A 12,563-nucleotide genomic window follows, 5' to 3' on the forward strand; every position below is an offset into this window, starting at 1 on the left:
CCTCTTGTATCAGGTAGAGAGAGTGGACTATAACTCTCCAACCCCATTTCCACATAAAGAAAAACAGCCCAGACTTACAGCTCTAGAGCCAGACAGACCCGAGTCTGACCTCAAGTTTCCCCACTTATTTGCTCTGTGATGCTAGACAAGTGTCTTATTCTCTCAGGGATGACACTGAGTGATCAAAGCATGCAAACCAATAGAATGAAACCCAGTCATTCTGTATGCCCCTTGAAAACTGGTTTCATCCTGTGGACGAGTTGTAGAATCCTATTTTCTTGCACTGACTGTCAACAATAATGTCACACAAAATGTCGTCCCAAAGACATCACATCCCACAACATCCAAGACCTTTCAAATTCTCCAAGACTCTGAGGCAAGAGCGTATCCTTTCTTGGAAAGATAAAAAATATTGTCAAGTCTGTATTTCCGGCAACATGGGAGAGGATGGAAGTCTAAGGCCAGCCCCAGGCAAAAAGCACAAGACACTATCCAGAAGCAAAGAGGGCTGGGGACCTGGCTCAAGTGGTAGAGTGCCAGCTGAGATAGAAAAAAAAAGCTGAGCAAAAGTTCAAGCCCTAGACCTGGCAAATAACAACAAGAAGAACAAACAGAAAAAGAAAACATCATCAGTCACACATAGCACAGAAATCTGAGAAAATTCCTAAGAAAGGAAAAGTCTCAAGAAGTCAGAGAAAAGACTTCTCTACTTAAAGTTTTGGACTTTCCTTCTGCTTTGGAGGAAAATCTTATTTTCACTGATTTTGACCACTGGCCTCTGCTAATTCCTGCCTCTCCCGGTTATATCATGTCTGCTGTATACCAGGTTCCTCCACAAGATCACATAGACACACTATTATGTCATCTGGCCCCTATTACCAGCCAATAGGGTGGGCATTGTTATTCTAATTTTAATGAGAAAACAGATTCAGAGAGGCTGAGCCAAATTCCAAGCCAATGATATAGAGGACCAGAATTCCAACCCAAATCTGTATAATCCCATTGCGTATCCCTTCTTCACCTAGTAGAGGTGAATGACTGGGTTTCATTCTATTGGTTTGCATGCTTTGATCACTCAATGTCAGCCCTGAGAGAATAAGATATTTGTCTAGCATCACAGAGCAAATAAGTGGGGGAAACTTGAGGTCAGACTCGGGTCTGTCTGGCTCTAGAGCTGTAAGTCTGGGCTGTTTTTCTTTATGTAGAAATGGAGTTGGAGAGTTGTAGTCCACTCTCTCTACCTGATGCAAGAGGAACTTGTAGAAATGAAGCCCATTCTGCAGCGGGCGTGAGAGTAGGAGGAAACGCCCTGCCTCAGCTCCATGTGACTAACACATCACAGGGCTCTGCTAGTCTTCTAGAACAGACTTCTCCTGTGGTAGGTAGGCTGTCCTTGAGCAGAAAGAGCATACATACCATTCACTCTGACAACACAATGCTGAACTGGAAAGTTCTAGAGGAAAACTTGTGGGCTGTAATGGGGATACTGCATATCCCTGTATCACGTGATGCCTCTGAATTACTGTTTTAAATATCCTGAAGAAAAATGGAAAGGTCCTTGTGAGGGACATTCTTGGAAAGAGCCTGCAGCTTCCTGGCTGCTCCACATTGGAGAGACAGTAACTGTGCTGCTACTACCCCCAAAACCAAAACATTTCTACCTACTTCCAAGGTAGAAATGTAATTAAGACACTTTTAGCCCCTGTTGACAAAAGCTTCTACTCTTGTGTGAAATTCTTTAATTCTATAAAGTAAATCAGAAAAGATGTAAAAAAATTCAGGCATGGAATACAAGTTAAGTGCCATAAGCTCTAAGTAAAAGTATTTAATGAGTGGTTGCTATTCTTGCTCTTCTTGCTAGTAAGTATGCACAGGTGCAAAATGACTTTATCACACTATGTGAAGGCTCTCCAAGTATCTTGGAAAATCAGTAAGATTAAACTGAAATCAGGTTACATCCAGTGGTTGTAGTACTTGAAATGCCAACATATTTGGTTTCAGGTAAACTTTAGTGTTTGCGGGGAAAAAGGGTTCTACTTGCTAATGTGTTGACTCTGGACAAGTCACCTAATGTCGCTCAGCCATGCAGGTTTTCTATAAACCAAAGGTAAGAAAAGTGCTTGCCTCGTTAACTTGCAAACATTAAGTGAGATACTATGAAAAGAATATTTTAAAACAAGTCTTTGTAAGTTGGCTGTGGTTAGCAGCTCCATGATGAATAGCTAAACCATTTTTAAATGATACACCAAGTGAGAACACAGTGCTCCTCTCCTGAGGATTCAGCTCCAAGGTGCCACCTCAGAAGCAAGGCAGCCCTCATCAATACTAGATCTGCCAGTGCAGAAAAATGGAAGAGACCTGGGTGGCCGGGGAGGGTGGCAGTCAAAACTAGGACTTCAACCTGAGGCACAAGTGTCCAAAACTACCAATCAAACCAGTTCAGGGCCTGAGCCATGCAATTATTACCTGCCTCTATCTCCAGTATCCTCAAAGAGAGGACATATGGTACCCAACTGTCCATATTAGAGCACTAAGCTGAGGTCTCAGACTCATATGTATCCTGATTAGATGAAAATCAAGAACTCTGTTCCTGGCCTAGTATCGTTCACCATGAAAACCCTTTTCCTCTTCTTCATCCTCTTCTTCCTCTTCCTCCCTGGTGCTTAGAGCAGCCAGCCTCCATCTGCTCCTGTAACATGTACAAAGCCAAGTGAAGGAAGGACTCTAAAAAGCCACAGAATCTCTTCAAGCCCCTGTAAGTTTCCACCACATTTTCAAAGAAAAAAAAAATCCAGTCTGAGCCCTAGATCTGCCACCTCTCAAGAATTGTACTGCTTTCTGACAATCAGAAAAGAGGTCAAAACTGAGCAAAACTACCCTTCACCCTCACCCCCAACCAACTCTGTGCTACGTTCACCTGGCAGGGCCTTCAAAAATTGGCTGTTGGTCAGCTAAGGTTTTGAGAAACATGTTGATATTAGGCTGGAATGCTTAAAATCAACCCCCCTGGGCCCATCTAGACTGTCCTCTATGGACTCTCCATAAAGCCAGATCCAAGCTCCTGAACAAGTCTGTAGAAACACCATATAGTCCATTTTAGACCTTTTTTTTTTTTTTTGGCAACAGCTGAAGAATATTTACAGCTCCCTGAAAGAGTCTATCGGCTTCATCTTCTTGCTGGCAACAGACCAACAGTGCTGAGTACAGTTAGCCAACTTCTCATAAAGTGGAAGGTTTGGGCCTGAGATTGTTCTTGGAGATACACTATGCAAATATTCAGTTGGTACCGGCAGAGCACAATGATTTAGTTGGGGAAAAGCACAGTGATTGGGGAGCCAAAGGAAAACCTCAGGCTCTCAAAACGGGACAGCTGGCCCAGAACTTCTTTAAGAAAGTTCCAGGGGGATCTGGCTGAGGCTTTCAACAGGCAGGGTCTAATCACAGCACAGTGCCTTGTTTGGGGGCTCTTGGAAGCGTGGTCTTGGGAAGTCACTTAAGTGATGTTTGTTTGCTTATCATAATGCCCAAAAGAGCTAAAAGGTAAAGGATAAAGGGTAGCCCTTCTGATGTGAGAAAGGGGGTGGGAAAGAGTTACGTAAGGAGCTGCCAGGTCCTTCCAGGTGGCAATCTGGGGTATAAACCTAGCTCCCAGGTTCTGTATTCTCCTTTCACCAGTCTTGGATCTACGAGGTGAGCAACATGCATAGGACAACCACGCTCTCACCTTTGGTCATGGTTCCCAGCTGAGAGATCCACTGGAGCCAACTTCACAAGACCAGATTTAGCCCAGCAAAAAAAAAGAAATGTTTTTAGGGATAAAGTTTCATCACAATCATACAAGTCTTTCCAAGTCATCAGGTGAAGCCCAGGATTTCCACCACTCAGTCCCGGCTCATATTCCCACACGCCAGTCAGGACGGACGGCTGAAGCTTCCAAGTGAAAGCAAGCAAGATGTCATGGCAGCATCACCTGACTCTTCTACTCATCCCTGCCCACTCCCCAGCCCCACCCTCCTACCTAGGCCCTATGACAAAGCTCAGAGCTCTCAAGATTTTCCAAGTAGTTAACACCATTTAAAAACAATAAACAGCTTTTTTTGAAGTATTTATCAGGTAGATCAGGCTCTTTATAATAGTTAATATTCAAAACAAAACTAAGGATAGATATTTTTATCGTTCTAATTTTATGGTAAAGGACCTAGGCCTGATGCACTGAATTGACCTACCAAATGTCATATGCCTATGTAGGGCAAGATTCAAATCCAGATCCTCACCCAACCAGAGCCCAGACTTGTCCCAGTATGTCCTTAATCCTAAGTACACTCACCCTGGCCCCGTGGTAGACAAGCTAGACTCTCAAAAATGCACCAAAAAAATCACTGGATAAGCAGCAATGCAAATGCACATACAGCTTTATGTGGGTCTACCTGAGAGAGGTAACCCAGGTGGCTACTTGGCCGTGGAATGTGCCCAGCCCGATAAGAAGGCAAATACTTGGCACCTTGTGGGTCCTGGGCATAGATCAGATTTCATTGCTGGGCTGTGGCAAGGAAGAGTCCTTTGTGGGCCTCACCTGCCAGGACTGGCTGACACTGATGTCCAGAGCCTGCCAGTCATGACAAGCCAGAGTTCTGCCCCTAGGGGACCTTCTCTTACCCTAAGCAACACTCCTCATGTCTTCTCAGTATGGCACAGTTCCTCAGCCCTGCCCTTCTTTCAAGGTCAGCCCAGGACTGCCCTCCATGGTACATTGCAAATGCAAACTCCAGCCAAGTCTAGCTATGTGACCTTGGATGACCTGTTTCATTCCTCTGAACCTTCCTGCCCTTCTGTGAAGAAAAGAGGTAAATATATCCATCTTTCAGAGTGATGGTAAGAATTGGTGGCTCCAGTCCCGTGTAGCCTGGTACAAAGCAAAAGGCTCAGCAAATGCTAGGCACCTCCTCGCTTCTCAAAATGGGCTCTCTGCCCTGCATTTCCCTGCTTTGGATCACCTGTGTCATTCAACTTAACATTTTAGTCAAACACTTAGCTTGGTTCTATTTAACTCATCACTTTTTATTTATATGTAAATCTTGTCTCTTCCAAATTAAGTCTGATCCTTCTCTTGGGTCCCCACAGATCTCACTAGCAAGGACTGTGTCATGACCTATTAGTTGCTGGTGGGTTGGAACTCCTAAGTGCATTGACAACACTACTAAACATTTGGCAAGAGAGGACTTAAGCATGATGTTCTGTGCTGTGGTTTTACATAATGATGCTTTTCATCATTGAAAACAAAATGAAACAGGCAGTCTTTTATATTCATTCTAACAGGTAACGATGTCTCAGGTAATTAAAAGAAGTCCCCATAGTCACAAGGATAGTAAACAGAATGTCAGGATTTGAATCCATACCTGCTTAACTCTGAAGCTCGTGCTTTTAATCCTTATCTTCATCCCAGTGACATGATCAAACTCCATTCCTCTGGTGGAACAGTGTCCCAGAGAGAAAGAGAGAGAGAGAGAGAGAGAGACAGAGACAGAGACAGAGACAGAGAGAGAGGGAGGAGGGAGGGAGGGAGAAGGGGAGGGAGGGAGGGAGGGAGGGAGGGAGGAAGGGGAGAAGCAGCCTTGGGGGACAGCCAGGGTTGACTACCATCTAGACTCTTTGGTCTAGGACTAACCTGTTCACATCCCTGCAACCTTCCCTGAGTCATACCTACTAAACATACACAGGAAACAAAATGTCAGATTTAGTAGCAGAAAAATAAACCTCTTTCTTAGAATTTTCTCCCAGTTCAATAGCCTAAAAGGACCACCACATGGAAAAGATCCAAATAACTTCTATTGGGGGGGGATGGGGAAGTGGTCTTGCTTAATTATGAGTTGCACAGTATGCACAGTAGGACTCCAAGAAAGTGCTGGCTTCAGAGTGTTAATTCCACCTGTCAGTTACACCTCAAATTAAAAAAAAACATTTGCATAATTGCTAGAGGGTTTAGAAAATCAGAGATCCATGTGCCATAACTTGAAAGCCAATTAAAAAAATGATTAAAGCAAGCCAGAACTTGTTCCTGGGAGATGTAACTGAAAAGCATAAAAATCTATCACAGAGATTCTAGGTACTTTCCCTGTAGAGAGATTGTTACTGTGGTCTATGTCAGATCCAGCTGGCCTCTGGGGGGTGGGGGGCTTGGGGGAAGCCTGAGCTGGCTTTGTCCGGCTCTCTAATCCCTGGCTCCAAGCAAGAGACCACCTTTGGTACTTCTTGATACTTCCAGACTCAAGGGGACAAAGCAAGTTGATCAGAAAAAGTGGTGTCAGGACCAATGTCTTAACAAACAAAGGGTGATTCCAAAGAGCAGAAAGAAGAAAGGAGACCCTACTCTAGCTTTAGCCCATTTTATAGACCAAGAAACCAAGGCTTAGACAGGTGAGGTGACTTGTCACTGGTAACATAATGATGTCACGCCATTACACTTGGCTGTTTCCCCTCTCCCAAAGCTATCTGTGCAAGCCATATGTGGCATGAATGGGGCACTACCTGCTTATGCTCAATCACTCCATCCTGGGCCTGAGGTCAGATGGAAGGATAATTGAAGCAGGTAAAGTGGCCTCTCTCACTCCTTCAATACCTTTCCCTCCCTCCCTGCCTCCCTTCCTCTTCTCTCTCATCCATTAGTAATACTTACTTTAAAAGGGATATTGTGGGAGATGATACACACATTGTATGCTGCCTTATAAGAGTACAATAAATATTATTTACTATTCTAATGGGAACAGTTGTCAAACCAAATCCAGGGCTGTGTGACTCTTTTGGGGCATCTGAGGCTAAGATAGAGAATGACACCAAGCCACAGGGAAGAAAGCAAGATGTCGGGCATAGTACTGGATTCTAGTCAGCTAGGGACAGGGACATTGGGTTTTGATTCAGCCAAAGACCAGCAGATTGAAATCTGGCCCTCAGCCTCAATTCAGAGAGCTTGGGGAACCTTTAGGATGACTGGATGATCCTGGCTTCCAAGAGTCTTGATGCAGCTGAAGTCTCACATCCCAGGAATCCTCTTAGTCACTGGCTAACCAGGACTGTTGGCCATCCTGGGAACACAGCTCCAGAATTAAAAAGAGAACTAAAGTCTCAGAAACGCGTCTTCCTCCATGAGACCCCAGCCCTGCCCCAGAATCACCAGCGCTGTGCTAGGACTTCTTAGGATCTCATCTTCATGTGAAGAGAATGTGTTCAAACTTCAAAACTGCTTAACAGTCTTCACCCTATGCATTGTGGGGCAAAAAGCCCCTCCCACACTCTCAGCTGACAAGCCTCTTCCTCCATAGATAATGACACTGCAGCTCAGCACCTGGGAGACATTCCTAGGGTCAACACCATTACTCACCAAGGTCCCAGGACACCAGAGCCTGTGCTATGTCTGTCACATTCTGAGCTAGGACTTCAACCATTCCGACCTTGAGGAGGGAGTTCGTATATAAGCAAAGTCCATACAAGAAATGGATTTCCCTTTGAGAAAGTGGTGGGTCACGTGCTACTGGGCATGATTAGAAGGGGCCTTAATTCTGCAGATAGCCCATCAATAAAAGAACCTCAGAGCCCAGGCAAACCTACCACCTGCTCCAAAGTTCTCTATAGTTAAAGCTTACCTCTCTTAGGACCTTGTTCTCTCACGCTCATTTCCTGATGCCCACATCACAAATGTCCTGAGCATCAGGAAAGATGAAGAGCAGGGAATTGTGGTTTTAAGATTTGTGAGTTTCAGGCTGTCTGTCATATGAATGTAATATATGCTGGATTAGGACCACCAAGGTTTCTTAGAAGTAGATAAAGAAGTTGTAAGTACCACCACTTCCTTGTAAGCCGAGAATTTCCAACAATGGGCCTCATCTATCAGGCCCAAAGGGAAACTACCCTTCAGAGAGCTGAGCCCAGCCTGAATACTTGAAGACTATTAAGGCTTTCATGACACATTCACCCAGCTTTCCAGAGCCTTTGCCTCCCTAGCTCCCAGACCAACCTCAGGCCCATAACCGAGGTGGTATCTACTGGAGCGTCCCCACACAAGGTCCATCCAGTATCTTTTGCTTCCCATCAGGGTCAGGGAGGGGCCCTCTACCCTGACAGTTCAAGGGCTCTTTCTGGAATCTTGCATATCAGTTCATTAGCCATCCCAATGAAACTTCTGGAGCCCACAGAGACACAAGGTCATTAGGCCATGCTGGCCACTAGCAGATTTGAATCCAGATTTGCCTCCAGGGACCACCATCTACCTCTGCTTACTATGTTAATAACAAAATAATTCACAACAAATGATTACTTAACACAATGTCTGGTACAGTCTGAGTGCTCCTATACCATTGGCTTTTAATTTTTTCTTTGTTTTGCTTTATCACTGCTTGAGCCCAGTGCCTCACACATACTAGGCAAGTGCTTTTTCACTTAAACCATACCCCTAGTCCAATGTTTAGCTTTCTAAAATTAATATTATCATCATCCAATTTTTACAAAGCTTAGAGATTTAGCAAGGTTCCGCAAGTTTCTCAAGGTTCCTCACACAAAGCGAAAATAAGAGACAAGATTTCTATGCAATACTGTTAGCAAGAAAACAAAACCTAACAAATGAATAAATTCTTCTTTAACTGGCATTGCCTCAATGGACTAGAATATCTTCCAGATGCCATGTCAAAGAGGAAATGTGTAAAAACTAAGGTATTTTGTAATTAAAAATATGAGAAATATTTCTTGTGAATTTAAAGTTTCATATAAAGATAGCAAATGCCCATACCCTGTGATCTTCTAACCTTTCCTCAGCTGGGCTGCAGAGACCTCAAGGTCATGGTTAAGGTCATGCATTGTGGCTTCTTTCTCCACTCTGAAATTGTCTGGAATCAATGTCCAGCTACGAAACCCTTCCTATAGAAGATGACAGATGGAACCAGCCCAGGTATGGTCTTACTATTACTAAACATTTTCCAGAAAAGATATCCTCAGCATTCCTGTCTTCATATAACTTTTTCCCCATATAGATTGATTATAAGAGCTATTATCAAATGTTTCCTATGTACATGGCCCTATGCTCGGAGCTGTTCATGGACTCCTCTCACATAATACTGGAGACAGCTCTCTGAGTTTGTGACATTGTGGTCTCCAACCTGCAGGTGTGGTTACTGAGACCAGGGAGGTTGTCACCTGCCCACTTGGAAAGCTGAAAAGCCACAGCACAGGCTTCTATTATTTATTTATTTTTTTATTTTTATTTTTGTCAGTTATGGGGCTTGAACTGTGGTCCTGGGCCCTGTCCCTGAGCTCTTCGGCTCAAGGCGAGCGCTCTACCACTTGAGCCACAGTGCCACTTCCCAGCGCAGGTTTCTTATAGCCTCTTTCCTATCTAGAAGCATAACCATCCTTAAAAGGTTATCAATTGGTGCAGCCACTTTGGAGCATCATTTGTCAGTGTCTATTAAAAATTTTAAATTTGCATACTCTATTGCACAGCAATTTCATTTCTGCTGCCCTAGAAAAATACTCTCAAAAGTACACAAGAGGTTCTGTCCAAAGATCTCCACTGAAGCATAATGATCATGGACATTTGATTACAATTTAAATGTTTACCAACTGGGGGAATGGCCAGACATACAGAAAACAGAAATAGAGTGTGTGTGTGACAGCATTTATTGCTCCTTGAGTCTGGTGAGGAACTGTGATTTGGACCTAGCACTGTAGAGAATGTTAAGCACTATTAAGTATTCCATCACAGCTCAAGGAGTTCTAGAAGGGGGACATTGAGAGTTCACATCCTAACCATTACATGTGCAACTATACACACACACACACACACACACACACACGTGCATGCACATGGGAGAAAAGATACAAGGGCAAGTGATATACAGAAGAAAGTTAATAGGGTGAGGTATTGTATTTGTGTCAAGATTAGAGTGTGTGTGTGTGTGTGTGTGTGTAGGTGTGTAACCTGAAGTTCAGGGCAGTGTAAAAAAGAATGAATCTGCTTGTGCTTACATGAAAAAAAGAGGTCAAGACATTATAAAGGGAACAAGGTTTGACCATAATGACTCCCATGTGAGTGTTCTGTAGGTGATGCTGGTGTTTTCTCTACGTACATATGCATTGGGAGAACAAGGGAAGATATCAGGAATGGTAGGAGCCCCAGTGAGCTCCCCAGTGGGGGAGGGGGTAGTGATAGGAAGCAGAGAATGTTGATCAGAGGACATTCTAGCTTTATCCGAGTAGTCAATGAGGTATTTATTCATGCATTACTTGTGTGATTATAGGGAATACAAAATAAGGTTGTTCTAACTCCTTACATTGGAGAAATGGTAGCATGCAGTGTAGACACAAACAAACCTTACCTTTCCTCTCAGCGTCATCGTTTGGTAGCTATATGGCCTTAAATAAGTTATTGAAGATCTCTGTGTATCTTGAGATTCATCCATCAAAGGAAGTTCATACAGTAACACTTCAGAAGATGTAGTAAGGAATTAAAGAAGGAATTGATAAGGGATAAAACAGTCAACTCTGAACCTAGAATATACTAAGTAATACCGACAGCATTTATTGCTCCTGTGATTTGGGACCTAGCACTGCAGAGAATGGTTGAGCTCTATTAAGTATCCCATCACAGCTGAAGGAGTTCTAGAAGGGGGACATTCAGAGCTCACATCCCAACCATTACACATGCAAGTTTACACACACAAACACACACACACACACACATACACACACACACACGTGCGTACACATGGGAGAAGAGATGCAAGGGCAGGTGATATCCAGAAGAAAGTTAATAGGGTGAGGTATTGTACTTGTATGTCAAGATTAGAGAGTGCTCACGGAGCTGAAAGCCAGAGCTTAGCCACAAACCATCTAACAAACTAGATAGCAATGCCCAGGAATCTTCCTCTGAGGTCAGAACATTACCCCCAGGAAGACTGAATCCCTAGAAAAAGTGTTTTAGGTATAGAAAGAACTTGAGATAGATAAGTAAGTAGATAGATAGATAGATAGATAGATAGATAGATAGATAGATAGATAGATAGATAGATAGATAGATAGATAGATAGATAGATAGATAGATAGATAGATAGATAGGTAGGTAGGTAGATAGGTAGGTAGGTAGATAGATAGATAGATAGATAGATAGATAGATAGATAGATAGATAGATAGATAGATAGATAGATAGATAGATAGATAGATAGATAGATAGATAGATAGATAGGTAGATAGGTAGGTAGGTAGGTAGATAGGTAGGTAGATAGATAGATAGATAAATAGATAGATAGATAGATAGATAGATAGATAGATAGATAGATAGATAGATAGATAGATAGATAGATAGATAGATAGATAGATAGATAGATAGATAGATAGATAGATAGAGGAATATATATATATATATATAGAGAGAGAGAGAGAGAGACATATATATATCCCTATGTCCATGTGTGTGTGTGTGTTCCTGTGACAACTTTGGGACAAATAATTGTATAATCTTGCCCTAGGACTAATTCTTTCCTTGGCTCCCAGCCAGAGTCTGCAAATACACATTCTAAGTACTGCTTTACAGAGCCGATTCCTATGTATCTTGATTAAATATTGACAATAGTGCTACCTGCCTTATCTTGATTCAATGAAGAGGGAAGGAGTGAGGCGGAACTTACTCCCACAGCACAGCCAGGGATGCTGTCAGAGACCAGCTTAGTAAAGATACTGTTCTAAGATGCATTATATCTAAATCCACACTCCCAGAAAAAAACTAGCCTTATGGATTTGAGACCAGAAGACAGAAGCACTCTTTGGTCATCTGAGTTCTAGGGGAGACTAGCATAGTAGTAATGTCACCTGCAAAACTTAATACATTACTCATTAACTTCTTACCAGCAGGTTAACTTTGTGTGTATGGCGGGGGCGGGGGACGGGGGGGTTGTGCTTGGAAGAAAGATTGGGAAGCAAGTACCTAAAGCTGCCGACAAATCTATTCCTCCAGCCCAGAGGTCAGCAGCCTGCCCAAGTGCAAGGGAGTTCAAGCATCCTAGGCCTTAAGGAAAAGAGCAGGGTGAAGATCCTAGGGGACAAAGTCATTTCAGTTTCCAGCTTACCCCTTCAAGTCTTTCTGTACCATTCAGGGCCCTGGCCTCTTATTGTGTGTTTTCCGACATCCCTCCCACTAAAGGGATAGCACTGCAATTCACTTCTCCCTCTGGAGATGAGGAACAGGGTGGTCCTGTCTCAGGGGCTTCACTAGCAGAGGTCATTTGGGTCTTCCACACAAAGAGAACTTTATTTATTTTTTGCCAGTCCTGGGGCTTAAACTCAGCGCCTGAGCACTGTTCCTGAGCTTCTTTTGTTCAAGACTAATACTCTACCCACTTGAGCCACAGCGCCAAATCTGGAATGGAACCCAGGGCTTCATGCATGCTAAGGTAAGCACTCTACCACTGAACCACATTCCCAGCCCCAACAAAGAGAACTTTAAATGGCAAGAGGCATAGCAGTCCCCCTAAAGAAGGGGAACTTAAAGTAGGGTGCTGACATCAGGCCTCTTACCTCAGGT

General features: G+C 43.4%; 1 long non-coding RNA gene across 1 annotated transcript; it reads right to left on the bottom strand.

Annotated features, from left to right (window-relative positions):
* Positions 1-2,474: 2,474 nt before the first annotated feature.
* Positions 2,475-5,478, bottom strand: LOC122110422. The gene is made up of 3 exons (XR_006147862.1): positions 5,397-5,478; positions 3,725-3,765; positions 2,475-2,689 (listed from the first exon to the last, which is right to left on the bottom strand). It is a non-coding gene; the product is annotated as an uncharacterized LOC122110422 (long non-coding RNA).
* Between the last annotated feature and the right edge of the window lie 7,085 nt (positions 5,479-12,563).

This window comes from Dipodomys spectabilis, unplaced genomic scaffold, assembly GCF_019054845.1.
Source record: "Dipodomys spectabilis isolate Male_0828 unplaced genomic scaffold, ASM1905484v1 ptg000076l, whole genome shotgun sequence".
Lineage (NCBI taxonomy): Eukaryota > Metazoa > Chordata > Mammalia > Rodentia > Heteromyidae > Dipodomys > Dipodomys spectabilis.